The following is a 16,803-nucleotide window of genomic DNA, read 5'->3' on the forward strand; positions in this document are numbered from 1 at the left end:
GCATTCTAAATATGCCACATTGTTCCACATTCCTGAAACTTTAGAAGGCAATATCGCATTTTTTCCATTAGAAAAAAATATTGAAAATAAGAGTGCACTTCTCCCCCAAAAGAGGGGGCACTGTTATTCATGGCTACTGTCAGAATCTGAAATGTTCTCATCTAGCTGCCACTTGCCATTCCATACGATCAAGAACTATGGATGCTGTCTCCGGATGCTGCCTATTTCCATTGACAACAAAGGACATTATCATAGCCGGAAAAAAAAATGCACTTCTCCAGGCCCACGTGCCCTTGATTAAAATTTCAAAATTATTCATATGGATGGGCTCAATCGTTCTTACTTATTTGATTAAGAGTTTGCTGTTGGAGGGATTTTGTGTTTGAGCACATCTTGTACACCGAAGCACCATGCTTCCTTACTTGCTGTATATGCTTGTGTAGCTACTCATCAGTGAACATGACTAAATCCCCAGGCATCATTTCACTGGCGCGAAATGAACTCACTGGGACAGAAGGTGATGTAAGAATCATCTGTCTGCTGATTCCACTTGGAGTGCTTGTGGGCACAGCTTTTTGCAGAGGTGTTTTACCCTGAGTAGGCCAGATAGAGTCTCTCACTGCCAGGTGGAAATTCCCAACTTCATAAGAGGTGAACAGGTAATGATATGGGTAATACATATATATATATATATATATATATATATATATATCCTCATATATATATGGAGAGAGAGAGACTTACAGTCAATAGACAGATAATAGGTTAGATAGAAATATATAAATAGACTGACAGACAGATAGGCAGACAGATAGATAGACTCATAGATAGGTTAATAAACTAGTACTTGAATCAGGAAAATCAAAATCCTGACAAAGGAAACAGAAACATCAAAAGAACAGTGTATGAAAGAAGCAATTAAAGAGGCATTTGGCTATTTAGTAATAGGTGCACAGACTTTTTATTAATGACAATACTAACCAAAATATGTGTTTTGCTAATACACAATTGATTTTCTTAATAATTCTCAGATAGGTCAATTCACTAGAAGTATGGCCAAATGTGGACAAAAATCAACCTAACCTAATTCCTTGCTGATGTTTGTACAATTTTGCCTTTCTTTTCAGCCTCAGTGTTCATACTTGAAACTGTGAATAATAGCATGTTTTGCCAGGGTTGTTGTAAATAATGATTAAGAAAATCCACATCAAATACTCAACATGACATTTAGACACTAGCAATTACTGTCTATAGGATTTGTTTAAACATCTTCCAGATAACTTATTAGTTAACTTTATTATTAAAATTGTTTGATCTTACTTGTTGTTGGATGCTACATATTTTTGCTTTTGTGATTATAGACAGGGCTACCTAAGATAGTTTCTCAGCTTTACTTTCCTAAACCAGAAAACCTGGTTGCCTCAATTACACCAAATTTTAATATTCATTTCACTAACTAGCATGACATTACTTTTGCACCTAATGAACATGGTCATTGAGGTTATTGATTGTGCTATTAAATACTATGAAATACAGGAATAATTATGATGGAAAGTCAATTGTTATGCCATTCCAGGTTAACAAGATCCACTGATATCAATCTTTGCATATTCGCTGTTGATATCTGCCCACTTTAATATATATGTATGGTCCATTATGTCAACTCAGGTAAGTGTGGAGCATCTATCATCCACAGCATCATCAACAGCCTCACTATGGCACAACAGAGCAGATTTGCATGCCTTCTAACTATTGTCAGCCATCAGTTGGTCATGAAATTCAACAGTCGTATAAAATTACTTTTTAAAGTCATAAATCAGTGTGTAACAATTTCCCTTCTTACTATGAATTTTAAGTGAAAGTGTATGTGTGTCTGCCCTTTCTTCATGCACTCATCACCTCGAGTCATGTTTGGTTTCCAGCACCTATGTCAGGCAGCCTACAACTGCCTGTCACTCTAGTTCCAGGGGATCTAACAACCCCTCTGGCCTCTGCAGGCACCTGAATACATATGGTACACATATAGAAAATCAGACATGCACACATGCACATTAAATAAATGACTTTTAAAAATGTCTATCCATGTGAACACAACTGTAGAGTGTTAAATTTGCTTTATAGAAAATCTATGTCTGATTATCCTACCTTGTAGTTGAGGAACTGAAATGGGGAAGACAAAGTAGTGGTCCCTGATCATATGGCTTGTGTGCTGAAGCTGGGAAAGCCAAGTTTGAATGATTTAAGAGACAGTGATTGAAAATACTCATTTATGTTGTAATAAAAGATCAAACAGCTGATTTCCTGTAGCATGTGAAATGTTGTGCTGAATAAATAGACATCAACACACTAGACACAAACAGGACAAATTACCAAAGAGAAAACTAATGGCTAACAGACATTCAAAATCACCCTACTTTTCGATGGATTTATACTTGTTAAATATAATTTAAAAACCATCTCTAAATTACAATATATAGCATCAATGACTTAGAACAGGCAAATACAAATTTATAAAAGTTTCATGAAATTACTTTATCTGTTTGGCAAAGGGAATTAACAACATTTAAAATGACCATTCCACTTCATGCAGCATTGCAGTTTCAGGAAAAATAACCTGACATTAATACACACAAAGGTTAGGAATGAAGATATCATAATATTATTTTATTGAAGGAGGAGAGAAAAAACATTATAAAGGGAATGGTTGGACGGCATAGGGTTGTGATTTATAAAATATGCCATGTGCCACTAAATCACATGACTCCTCAATCATAATGCTTCCCTGATATGTAGAAATACAGAACATCAAATAATGAATTTGTGTGAAACATATCATAAAATATCAATCACATAAACACACAGACATGTGTGTTTCTACAGAGAGAGAGACAGAGACAGAGAGACAGAGAGATAGAGAAAGGTAGGGAGAGAGGAAAGGAAGGAGGAAGGGAGGGAGATTTGACACACACACACACACACACACACACACACACACACACACACACACACACATATATAATATATATATATATATATATATATATATATATATATATATAATATCCAGTAGAAACTATAGTTTCAGATATGGCATTGTACCATCTTACTTTGACTGAAAATTGAATTTGATACATAATTGTATTAATCCACACTCTACAAAAATAGAACTCTTTTCCCTACTTTTCTGCTTTTTGTTGACAAGTTAAAAAAATTGATGAGTGTGTGTCTACTTGGAGGTACTGAAAACCCTCATTGTCGGCACAGCATACAACGTAGTATGAAGCGGAATGGAAGTCTGGTGTCCTCAGCCCCATACTGGCTTCCCCCACCTCTGCTGAAGCTATCTGCCCGGTGGACTCCCAAAGGTGACTATGCTTCATTGCAAGACTGTATTAGTGAAGCCCCTGGGCTCTTATGTGAGGAAAAGCACTATATAAATGCAAAATAGTCTATTTTATTCATGCTGTCATATAAATAGAGATCTACTTTATACTAGCAGTTTTTCAGGGAAACTGATTATTCTTAGCATGAAGTATTTCATTCTAAGGGCCTCCATAATCTATTGGGCAAGATTATTTTCTACCCCCAGATAACAGGTACCTTCCTGTGTGCAGAATGGTCATCAGGAATTCACCTTATGCCAGAGGCAGTCCACAGAGTGTTACACAGCTATGGATACAGTTCAGCGGTAGCTGCTTCCAGCTGGCTCTGACTAGAATTGCCGGTGTCTGGCTACAAGAATACACCATGCCAATTACTTCCTACTCATCTCAGTGTGGACCCCTTTTCACAACACCTCCAGTGTAAGACAAAGGGAAAGAATTCTGTAGCCAGGGTTGAAATCTTTCCTTCCAAGAGTTGTGCCTTTGAAGTTACATCATTATCCTCTCTCTCTCTCTCTCTCTCTCTCTCTCTCTCTCTCTCTCTCTCTCTCTCTCTCTGTGTGTGTGTGTGTGTGTGTGTGTGTGGTGTGTGGTGTGATATAGTTCATGTGGATGCAAGTATGTGTGTCTGCATATGGACACTAGAGGTCTACCTCAGGTGTTGTTCCAGGAAAACCATATGCTCTATTTTGTGTTTGTTGTTATTTTTGTTTGTTTGTTTGTTTTGTTTGGATTGTTTGGATTGGTTTAGTTTGGTTTGGTTTGGTTTGGTTTGGTTTGGTTTGTTTGAGACAGGGTTTCACTTGGCTTGGAGTTTCATCATTAGGTTAGTCACACTGATCAGTGGACCCCAGAAATCTGCCTACAAGCATAAGCTACCACACCTCAATTATTTTATATGGGTTGTGAGGCTCTGCCTCATGTCCTGCTCATGTGGCAAGCATTTTACAGATTGAGCTCTCTGACCAACCCCATTCTCCATTTTCAGATGAACACCTATTTCCCTTAGGGATGTGAGGGATGAATGCATGAAGCAAGGGTAAAAGCCATTCAGGAACACATTAGGTCAGCCCATAGGCTCTTATAGTCAGTGGCTCCACTTATCTCAACACCAATAGGAAATGTGATCCTGACACTGAGCAGTTGGAGGATGGGAGTCATAGAGCCTCGTATCGGCCTCTTGGAGAATTTACAAACCCTAAACATAGAAAGGTTAGGGCTAAAAGTCACCTTAGAATCCATCTGTTCTACTCCCTTCATTTTTCAAACCAGAAACCTTATTAAAGCTTGCCAATATGGCTCCATTGTTCTGTCTGATATGCTGTGAGCTTCAAAATGAATCAAGCACACCTGACACATTAATTTGGCTCCAAGATGATTTGGGTTATACACCCCTCTTTTCTCTTTTCTTCCTCCCACTGTTGAAATGTTACCATTAAATTGTTTTAGGGTCCTATGGGCTGTTCATAATGCATTGCTTTTGAATCCAGGCCCACCACCTAACCTTACGTGGTAACTTAGTGACCTGGTATTACTCCTTCACAAATAATGCTCAAGCAAGTTTTTTCCTTTGCTGCAGCGCTTAGTAGAATTCCTGCTTCAGTATTTCCCCACTTGGTGTTTCTAAATTTTGTGTTCTTTAAGATGGAACAAATGATAAGACAAAGCCTGCATCCTTATTCCCATGACACTTCATCATGGAAACCCTCTCACCAGATCAGTTTTAAATGAGGTATCAATAAGCAGTCCTGCTCTCATTCTATAAGGCTCTGATCCTAACCCTAAGAGAAACCAATTTCTCTGCCACAACTCTTTCAGAGGGAAAAATCCCTCTTTTATGATTCTATCACCACCTAACCCTGTCTTAGCTTAATTAAGTTATTTTTTTATTGAAATGACGGTTTTGTTCATTTGTTTGGGGAGCTGATTTTGTTTATTATATCTTTGCTTTCTAAGACAGCATTTCTCTGTGTAGTCCCGGAATTCACTCTGTAGAACAGGTTAGCCTCAAACTCAGAAATCTTCCTGTCTTTGTCTCCCAAGTGCTGGGAGCAAAGGCATGGCATGCACCACCATGCCTGGTGAAAATAGATTTTTTTGTACAATATATTCTGATTACAGTTTCCCATCCCCCAACTACTTCAAGATCATCTCCACCTCTGCTCACATCCAAATCCACACCTTTTCTGTCTCTTGTTGGAAAATAAATAGGCATCTAAAGAATAATAATAAAATAAAATGAGAGATAACAAAACAAGCAAAATGGAATACAGCAAAACAAACAAACAGAAAGATAGCAAAATTAAAAGCCCAATTTCAAAAAAAAAAAAAAGAAAAAGAAAAACCCCAAGAAAGACATGGGCATGGAGACACACAGTCACTCACACAGGAATCACATAAAATCATAAAATCAGAAGTCATGGTATAACACAAGGACCTTTAAGATGATGATGATGATGATGATGATGATAATTTTGTTTTTTTCGAGACAGGGTTTCTCTGTATTGCTTTGGAGGTTGTCCTGGAACTCACTCTGTTGACTAGGCTAGCTTCAAACTCACAGTGATCCTCCTGCCTCTGCCTCCCGAGTCCTAGGATTAAAGGCATGCATCATCAACACCTGGCTTAATACTAATAATTTTTATGCCCCTGACAAACATTATAATACAAAGAACTTCCAAAGATGCCATTGAATTGGTTTTGTTTTGGCTATCTACTGTTGGGCATGGACCCTGCCCTTAGTTTGATTTAAAAAAAAAATAAGTAGCTAATTTTATTGCTGGTTGGTGCTTAGAACATCTTTATTCCAGGTGTTTCTCATCATCTCTTTAGTCCACAGACCATAACTTTCCATGTCATGTGCTCCTTTGCAGGGTAATAGCTGAAATGTAAGGCATATATAAAGGCAACTATATTGAAATAGTCATCAAATTATGAAAAATGATGAAGTAGACCCATATGTGTCTCATTAGCATATTAGATGAGACAAAATGGCAGGTATAATAACCACCATAATCTCAGAATAATGGTGAGCCTGAATGTTGTTCCTACACAGAATTGTGGCATGAAAGCCTGTGAGTTCCATTAATGAAAGCCAGAAGGGCTCCTCATGGTAGCATGATTTCTTCTGTCATGAAAGTGAGCAAAAGTGCTGAACTAATATTTCTCCATTTACATCCGAGGCCAACTGAAATCCTCCCAAGAGTCCTAGTCTGGAAGCCAGGTTTGGACTCCAGCTGACCTTGCTGCAACAGATGGCAGTAAGCCTAGTCCAGGCTGGTGTTCAGTCCTGTCCTCCTCTTTCCTTTCCTAAGACAGAACTTAGGTTCCCTGTTGCTCTTAAAGACTCACCATTTGTCCTTCCCACATCTTGCTTCAAGAACAGACTGGCCAGATGGCACATTTGCCTGCAGTCTCAGCACTAGGGTGCTGATTAGGATGACCACAAGTTTGAGACAAGCCTAAGCTATATAGTGAGATCATGTCTCAAAAATATCTGTGGCAGGCCCTAAGTTTAAATGCCAGTTAGCAAGAACCAAATCACATCAAATCTTTCCCATGATGATAGACTAATGATTCAAACAATTTGATTTTCTGTGCACATGTGATCCAAGTAATACATACATTTGCAGAGTCACATATATGTACATATATATATACATTGCATTTCAACCTCCAATATTTAGAAAGGAGCTCAGATTTTCCCATGAAAAGGAACTTTTCTAGAATTAAGGCTGCCGAGGGGAAAGACGTCTTCATTTTACCCACTGCAGCTAGCAGTGGGTGGACAAATACTTTAACTAGAAGGTGTTTTGAAACATCTTAAAATGAGTAATTTTCTCTTCTTGCTTCCAGACAATGTCCTTGTCTCAAAAGGACAAGATAATGTGACTGAGGAGGTATTATCTAAGAGAACTTACTGCTATTGCAGAGGACTGGGGTTCAGTTCCCAGCGTCCACATGGCAGTACACAACCATCTTTAACTTGAGTTTCAGGAGAACCTAATGCCTCCATTCAGCTTCCAAGGGCATCAGGCATGCATGTAGTACAGATACATACATGCAGTCAAAACACTCATACATATAAAATAAAATGAAAAATTTTAATGACAAGATAATTAGAAACGTCAGAGTAGACACATTATGATCATAGGTACATTCATTTACTCAATAAATACATATTATCTATATGCTTAAGATACTTTCTTGATCCCAGTAGGTGGGAAAATGGGACACATCAAACAAAAAGAAACCTTCAAATATTAAAATCAGCTTCCAGCGGTCTCAAACATGTTTTCAAAATTTAGTTTTCTGAATTTACCTAAACATCAGTTTTTATGCCTTCATTGTAGTCTATTTCTAAAACTATCAAATTGTCTGGTGTATCCCTCAGGATTCTGTGCCTTTCCAGGAGTCTGTTAGTGCCAATGTGGATTAAATGCCTTTCTAACTGTCATGATTCGTTGTAGCTTTGGGGCTTCCAAGGTGAACAGAACAGTAAAAATGAAGCTTCTACTTCAAGATCTAGCACTGGAGAAAGCAGAATCTCAGTTTATACCTGAATGGTCTGAATTGCCTCACTTTAAGACAAGGCAGTGAGCCCTTATATTCCTGTATTTGTCCATTGCAGGGTACACACATAGGATACTGTGCAGGGGACACTCATAGCTTCAAGGTGTCTCTGGATAAAGCAGTTTCATCAATCCAAGGACAATCAATCATCTAATTGCCCCTACTAATAAAATTTTCATTGCTCTTAGATGACTTGAAGTTTTCTTAGAACAAAGTAGAACATTAATGTTTAATAAGTTAGTCATTTATTCCTGTTTCCACAGCAAGATAGAAGTGTGGAGATTTTGAATTCAGAACCTCATGCAAGCAATGATGAAACACAGCTGATTACATCAGCACTAGCCAGTTAACCTTCCATAATGTACAAAACATTTCAATATCTTAGATGTAAGGTTAATTTTTTTCTTTCATGCCAACATTAAAGAGATCACTTATGAAAATATATAGGGAACCTTCAGGAGGATATGTTTTGGCAGCATGGCATGCATCCATCCTCTGTGGTTTCTTTCAGGTTCACACTGCTCTGCTCTCAGGAAATCCCTTAAATGTCCAAGATATGTTAGACTGAGATGATAAACTCTATGAGTATGTCTATCTACAATTGTCCAGAATTCAGCCTTTGAGGTTCCTAAGCTACTTTGTGAACAGAGTTTTATTTATTTCTAGCCTTTGCTCCCTCTGAACAAGTCTGGATGAAGAATTTGCCTTTGAGAGATGAGAAACAATTTTCACCAATTTCAGAAATCCCAACAACCTTGCTTTTGTATCTTGTACAAAATTAAAAGTCTGTATATTTTTTTCACAAAAGAGACATCCACAATAATGTTCTCACTGAATATTTGGTGGATTGTCTTTGGATGCATTATTTATGACTGGTAAAATGCAGTGGAGTTTAGCAATGGGACACTATGAAGACTTTGTAAGTACATGTAGCTTTGTCCTTGGCTAAGATGAAGTGTAGAAGTGGTCAAAATAAATAAATATGTCTTCCTAAAACAAAATGTAAACTCATGCACAAATACACAAGCACTGATATATAATACTAAGAGCAAAATGAAAAAAGAGAAAAGAAAAAATGTGTTATAAAGCATGGTATGATCTGAAAATAATGAAAACTGCACATGGGCAATAATATGAGTTTTGTAAGGAAACACACAAACAGAATTTATACATTTATTAGACTAGAACAATTATCTTTAAGAATAGGATACAGGGGATGTGGAATTGGAACATGAAAGAATACACAGAATGGAAATGGTGCTTTCTGAAATAATAAAGAATGATAGTACTTAAATGGAAGAGTGTGTGTCTTAGACTCTTTGGGAAGCTATAACAAAATAGTAGACATGGAGGAGAAAGTTTATTGCCAAATAAATTTATTGTTCAAAGATCAAGAGAAGGGGGGTTGCTATAAGCATGTTAAATGCACGGTGAAGATCTGTCTTTACCCTATATGTGTCTTTGTGTAGAGGGAAAGAGCATGGTAGTTTTCCAAAGACTCTTCTTCTTGTCAGGATGAGACTAAGGCTCAGCCTGTGAATTTCATAGCACACAGTTACATTCATAATAGAGAGTAGTTGACTAAACTTTTGAGTTCTTAAGTTAAACAAACAAAAAGTCTTGCTGCAGTTTTGTGTGGTGCACTTCAAACTTTCAGCCTTATTTGATATCCATTTAAAAACACTCTTGGACACTACTATGTGTCCTCCCACAATGAAAAAAAGTGCTTTCTTAGAAAAGCTTATGCATCATTTACTATACAGTAAATCTACAAATTAGACAAATTGTGCTATGATACTTTGTGATGTTGTCTGATCAAACCAAATTGTAAGAATGTAGTAACACAGATATTATGTTGAGACTTTCAGGCAATGCACTTTTGAGAGCAGTTAAATAATGGTTGTGTATACATTTGTCTTCACTGCTGGTCTCAGTATGGCTTCTCTTTATTTGGATTCCCTGATTAAATCTTATAAAGCCACAGCCTTCCATAAATAAGCTATACATTGAGCAGTTCTGATAATCTCTCAACCATTCTCAATACAAGTTATTACAGGATTTGGTAATCAATCCAGGCCCTAGAATAATGTCTGCCATTTAGTAAGATATAACTAGTAAGTGAAGAATAAATGAATAAAAGACAAGTGAAGTTATATCTACTTCACAACTTTCTGTTCCAGTATCTTCTTTAATTGAAATTAATGCATGGATGGGGAAAGGAGACTACCAGTGTAGGATGATACAAAGAGGGACAGGGGATGAGTAAGAAACAAAAAAAATGGTTTTTTGATCCCCTCATGTCCTCCTCTCCCCTCCTATTCTCCCGTTCTCTTTCTCCTAACTCCTACTCCCCTCCCCCATTCTCCCAATTAGCTCAGGAAATCTTGTCCCTTTCCTCTTCTCCGGAGGACCATGTATGTCTCTCTTAGGGTCCTCCTTGTTTATTCCTTGTTTCTCTAGAGGTGTGGATTGTAGGGTGGTAATCCTTTGTTCTATGTCTAAAATCCATATAAGAGTGAGTGCATACCATGTTTGTCTTTTTATGACTGGATTACCACACTCAGGATGGTTTCTTATAGTTCCATCCATTTGCCTGTGAATTTCAAGATTCCATTTTTTTTTCTTTCTGGTGAGTAGTATTCCTTTGTGTAAATGGACCACATTTTCTCCATCCATTCTTCAGTTGAGGGGCATCTAGGTTGCTTCCAGGTTCTGGCTATTACAAATAATGCTGTTATGAACATAGTGGAACAGATGTCCTTGTTGTATGAATGTGCATCCTTTGGGTATATGCCTAATAGTTGAATTGCTGGATCTTGTGGTAGACTGATTCTCATTTTCCTGAGGAATGGCCATACTGACTTCCAAAGTGGCTGCATGAGTTGTCACTGCCACAATCTATGGAGGAGTGTTCCCCTTTCTCCACATCCTCTCCAACATAAACTGAGTTAGGGGAAGAATGGAGGAAAGCAAGAAAAGATATACCATAATAGAGGGGGCCATTAGAGGTTTTAAAGAGAAATCTGGCCCTAGGGAAATGCCCAGAGATCTACAAGGATGATCTCAACTAATAATCTAAGCAATAATGGAGAGACTACCTTAAATGCCCTTCTCCGATAATGAAATTGATGACTACCTTACACGCCATCCTAGAGCCTTCATCCAGTAGCTGATAGAAACAGTAGCAGACATCCACAGCTAAACACTGAGCTGAACTCCTGGAATCCAGTTGCAGGGAGGGAGAAGTGATGAGCAAAGGGGTCAAGACCAGGGTGGAGAAACCCGCAGAAACAGCTGACCTGAACAAGGGGGAGCTCATGAGCCCCAGCATGATAGCTGGGAAACCAGCATAGGACTGTTCCCTGAATGAGGATGTCAGTTTAGAGGTCTGGGTAATCTATGGGGCCTCTGGTAGTTAATCAGTATTTATCCCTAGTACACGAATGGACTTTGGGAGCCCAGTCCATGTAGAGAGATACTCTCTCGCCTAGACAACAGGGGAGGGTCTAGGCCCTGCTCCAAATGATATGACAGACTTTGAAGATCCCGCATGGAAGGCCTCACCCTCACTAGAGAGCAGAAAAGGGGATGGGATAGGGAGTTGGTAGGAGGCAGGAGAGGAGGTGAGGGAGAAGGAACTGGGATTGACACGTAAAACAAGTTTATTTCTAATTTAAATTTTAAAAGTTGCTAGAAAAGTGCAATGATGAGCCTTAATTCTTCATGAGTTAATACAAATAGAAAAACACAAAACAACATGTATTTTATCCAATTTCAAAAGCAAAATATTGAAAAACATTAAAATATACTTGGAGAATAAACCAGAAAGTATATATATATATATATATATATATATATATATATATATATATATTATACCTATGGAGCCTATGGAGATACAGTTGGTATATGTCCATCACACACACCCACACTGTTACAAACACAGAAATCAAATCATGTATGGTTTCTTAATTTCCTTTTCTTCCTGATAATATAGTAAGAATATTTCCATGTGTCACACTTGATCTATAGAAAACTTTAACTCTGTTATTAATCAGAAATAATACCCTTATTATACATTAACTGTCCATACATAGTGGAATTATCCATGCTCTTTTCTTGTTCTCTTAATTTCAATATTTATACATCAATGCTGAACATTTAAGTCATTTTTGGACATGCCTTAGGATGAGTTTGTAATTTTTCTACCCATAAATGACCATCTCAAATATATTTCCTCTGAAACTGTAATAAAACATCAGATTACTGAGGAAACAAATTATCTATTTGCCATAACTATACCTATTTCTAAAAGACTGTAACTTTGAGAATGTAAGATTCATGTCCTTAGATTTCAGAGGGTTATCGAGAAGCTTTCCTTAGACTGTTATTAAGTTCACTACATTATTTCTTCCATTATCATGACAAACTCTTGTCTTTTTTTCCCAAACAATTATGGTTAAACCCATGAATGTTCTTACACTCTGAATGTCAATTTCATATCTTGCTAATGTTTAAACTTGATTATAAATTCTGTGATTATATTTTGCGTGTTTCACAAATACTATCTTATCTCTTTACCATGATTTAGTGCCCTTTATTTTAAGTTTCATGCCTTTCTTTCTTTCTCTTATCTACTTACTTTACAACTGCAGCTGAATCTTACATTGTTGTACCCTGGGAGTCTTACATAAGTCATTTTTTTCAAGGAAATGTCATAGGTGTTTCTTACAAATCACATGCTTGTTCTTAACATATATACACTTATGGGGATGAGAGGAAAAGGAAGAGATCTGACTTTTCTAAAATCAAGCTTTCATAAAATTTAACAGCATGTTTCCAAGACTGCTTTTGTCATGTTAGAGATGAGCATACAGTTTCTTTGTGTCACAATTTATACTACATTTTATAACATCAAATGTTCATATGTTCCTAGGTTTGACCTAACTTGTGCAAGACTGACACCCTAAGTGTATTCCCTTTGTGTAACACCATGTTGGACTTTCTTTTACCACTCATCTTTGGAGTCATCTTTTAAATGTTTCCTATTACTATTTATTTAAATCGCATATGTGCTTATTCATGACTCTCTGTATATTTTAAGGTCAGAGGCCATGCTTTCATCTTTCCCCTATAATCTTCAGAATCTATTATTGTTTGAATGATTATGATTTTGCTTTGTTTAATTTGGAAGTTTCCTCTCTTTTATTCTAGTCTACAACACTAATTAACATCAGCAGGCTTAGATTTCTTGAGTTAGAATTTTTAAAGTGGAAGTGGAGAGTGACACTGATAGACCCATTCACCTTCCTTCCCTCCAACTTTCAACCTGAGTTCTGTGTTAGTTGTCTATGTATACCACAGTGCATACTCTGATTGTTATTTCAGCCAACCATTTTACTTGTATGTGTTAGCATTTCTTTTCCTACTGTGAACAAATTTACAAGTGTTTAATTCTCAAACTGTCTCCCCAGTCCTCTAGTTTTATTCTCAATAGGTGCCTTACTTGGGAAAAGAGAAGAGTCAATGCTTGTCTCCATCATGGAGCATGAGTTTAGTGTTTGTATGTATATCTAGTATCTTGGTGTTTGTAAGTGTATCCCATTGCACAGTATAAGTCTGTTTAATGATATTTTTCTCTTTTAAAACCTTAAACATTTTAGTGTTCAATTTATCCCATCATTTTCCTACGTGGACCTTAATGATTTAAATATTTAAGTTTTGGGGGTTAGCATGCTTATTGTTTTTCTCTTCCTCATTTGCATTTGTCACATCAACTTTTCTCAATCTCCTCCTTGCGTCCCCAACTGTGGCTTCAGTTCTATTATCCATTTCTGCTGCTGCTGCTTATGTGACTTTTAGTTACAAAAATTTTCCATTTCTATTTGAGTCTTGAACTCTGTCAACTCAATTTTCATCATGTTCTGTGGTATTATTTCCACTTCATCTTTTGTATACATTGTTGAGCTCTTTTGGCCTCAAAAGATCATTTTCTCTTTAATTTCTTTGACATCTTGAGGTCATATTGACACATAATTGTCATCTGCTTCATAATGTAACTTTCACACTGTGTGCTTTGTATCTTAGTTTTGTTTTCCATCTGTCTTTACTTTTCTGTAGTGCTTAGCAGGCATGGTGTCTAAATGTTTTCTTACTATTATGAGCAAGGACCATGCATGCATTCATTTGGTCAGCTGTTTGTAAGAAAGATGAGGTCTGGGTAGATGTTCTTCTATCTCTTCCTTACTAATTGTGTGAGTCAATTTGTGTGCCTGTAGCAAAACAAAAGGAATTTATTTCTCACAGCTCTGGAGGTGATGTCTGAGATAGAGGACACAGGACATGGGGATTTTGGTGAGGTTCTTTTCTGTAGCAGACTGCTGACTTCTTTTATCTTCATTTGGCCAAAGGGGGCAGAGGTAGATTCAAGGAGATGGAGATGGCTGGGATTAGGATGCATGATGTGAAAAACACAAAGAGTAAATAGAACAGAAAGTTTAAAAAGAAATAAACAGGACAGCTTTGGAAAGAAAAAAGATGGCAAGTGAGCTCTCGGTGAGTATGGTAGCACATGCCTGTCATCTTTTCACTTGGAAGGCTGAGCTAGGAAGTTCATGAATTCCAAGGCAATGTGAGATGTGGAAAGATATTCTTTCTTAAAAAAAACAGAAAGCTTTTTCAAAGGGGTACAAATCCCATTCATGAAGGTACTACTCCAAGGATGCTAGAAATGTAACACCATTACATGGGGGAGTTTCTGTAAAATAAATACTCTGCCCTTTGTTCACTTCCATATCAGTAAATGTATGATTATCCTTGTCTTGGTGGATGTTTGGGTTTTTAAAGTGGAGGAATTTTTATGCCAACTCTTCTTCACCCTGTGGCTTTGGGCACTTACTACCCCTCTGGGTCTCATCTGCTACATTTTCCTATCATGTGAAGATAACACCCATTTCATAGAATTCTGTTAACAGAAGTATAAAGTTTGAGTCTGTGCACATCTGCATTTTTGTGTGTAAATGTCTTTGGAGGATTTTTCATAAGGTTCCCAGTCTTTGGAGGATGCCTCTGTTAGCAGATTTCAGATAGGACTGATTAACACAGGCTCTGGGAACCAGTTTTACAGTATTGACACATTGTTACTTTCTGGTGTGGTTGAAGGCTGAGTTCTTCTGATTATTCTGTTTGTTTTAACATAGTTCAGAAAGGCCAGTAAAGGTGTGTTTACCATCTTCAGCAGATGTGTGTCACACATGTCAGAAATTCCTCAAAATGTTTACATGTCCCTTCCTTTTGGGTGTAAGACAGGCTTTTTTCTCATGTTGTATTGTATTAATCATTTCAATTTGGCATTCAAGAGACTCAACCATATGGTCCAAAGTGACATATTACTAAACTCTCCTCTCCAAAGCCCATTTCAGAATTTGTGGTTGTTAAATGTGTGTGTTGCTGTTTTTTGTGTGTATATATACATATATAAATGTACCCACACATACATTGTTATTTTGTATTCTGTAAAAAAGGAATATGCTGATAATATATGCATATACAAGACAGTCATATGAACAGTCATAATCCTAGCTTCCTTTTCCAGCCAGTGGCTGAGAATTTTCACCTGTTAAAAGATGAGAAGGTTTTGGAGATTGTCCTTAACTCTCTCATCATTGATTGCATTCAGAGATCCATAAAAGTAATTACCTAATTGCAAATATCTTGTGCTCAACAACTTACAAGAATTCAAGGCATAAATGTGTTTGGGAAGTAAATTACTCCCTGAATAGGTGACCCTGAAGCCTCATGAACTAACTGTACCTTCCTCACTTATTAATAAGCATCATTTCCAAGCAACCAAGATGTATTGAGTTGGGAGTCCCTAAGTGCGAGAGGGTCCAGAAATAGCTTTGACTTTTCCTTTTTTTTAATTTACCTTGTGGGGCTATGGGGAATGAGCAATCCTTTAGTCTGTCAATATCACAGCAAAGGTACCATATGAAGAGTGGATAGCGGGGTGAATGAGGTGATGGGGGAGGCTCAGCTAAGAAGATGGAATATCTATTTGACACAGAAGAGGGTCCTCAGACCTCTGCAAAGCCGAAATGTCAAAATCAGCCACTGAAAAAGAACTGAGTCATCAGAATTTTGACATTGACAAGGCTCTTCTACACACATTGAGTGTGACTTCTGATACCTCTGTTGTATTAATGGATCTGGACATTTTCTGTTTCTGTTTTATCCTAGTGAGCTTGTACAGTTACTTCATTAATTATTTTATGAATGTATCTATCTATCTAAATAACTTCTTTCATTTATTTTCTTTTTATTACTTACATCCAATAAATATGCACGAGTTTATATCCTGAAAACCATGCATATAGATATCACTTAAAGTCATTTTCTTATCTTCATCTCATTTGACTATTCAAAAAACAAATGAAATAATACATTAAAACTACTCCAAAAGTATCAAATGCAAATATGTGTTTATTAACCAAAATGGCAAAATGCCTGCAAAATAATACAGACCATTGTATACTTTTTCAGCTTCATTTTAAAACAAAGCAAAGAAATCATTTGCACAAAACAAACAACTATATTTTCTTCGAATACAGCTTTCCTTCAATTCCAGTAAGTATTACAATTCTTAACTGGTAGTGCTAGATGCCCCTGCTCCCATAGCCCCCTTTACTCAGCAATGTTTTCAGGCAGGGTTCAGCCTTTGATAGAGTTATTGTTAAGCCAAGCATAAATGTCTTAATCTTGTGGTTGCAGTCCAATGTGTTATTAGAAAACAATATGGTATTGTGTCAGGGAAATATTCTGGGGCAAGTTTATCTCCTCCACAAACAAC

The sequence above is a fragment of the Cricetulus griseus genome, chromosome 5 (assembly GCF_003668045.3).
Source record: "Cricetulus griseus strain 17A/GY chromosome 5, alternate assembly CriGri-PICRH-1.0, whole genome shotgun sequence".
In the NCBI taxonomy this organism is placed as follows: Eukaryota; Metazoa; Chordata; class Mammalia; order Rodentia; family Cricetidae; genus Cricetulus; species Cricetulus griseus.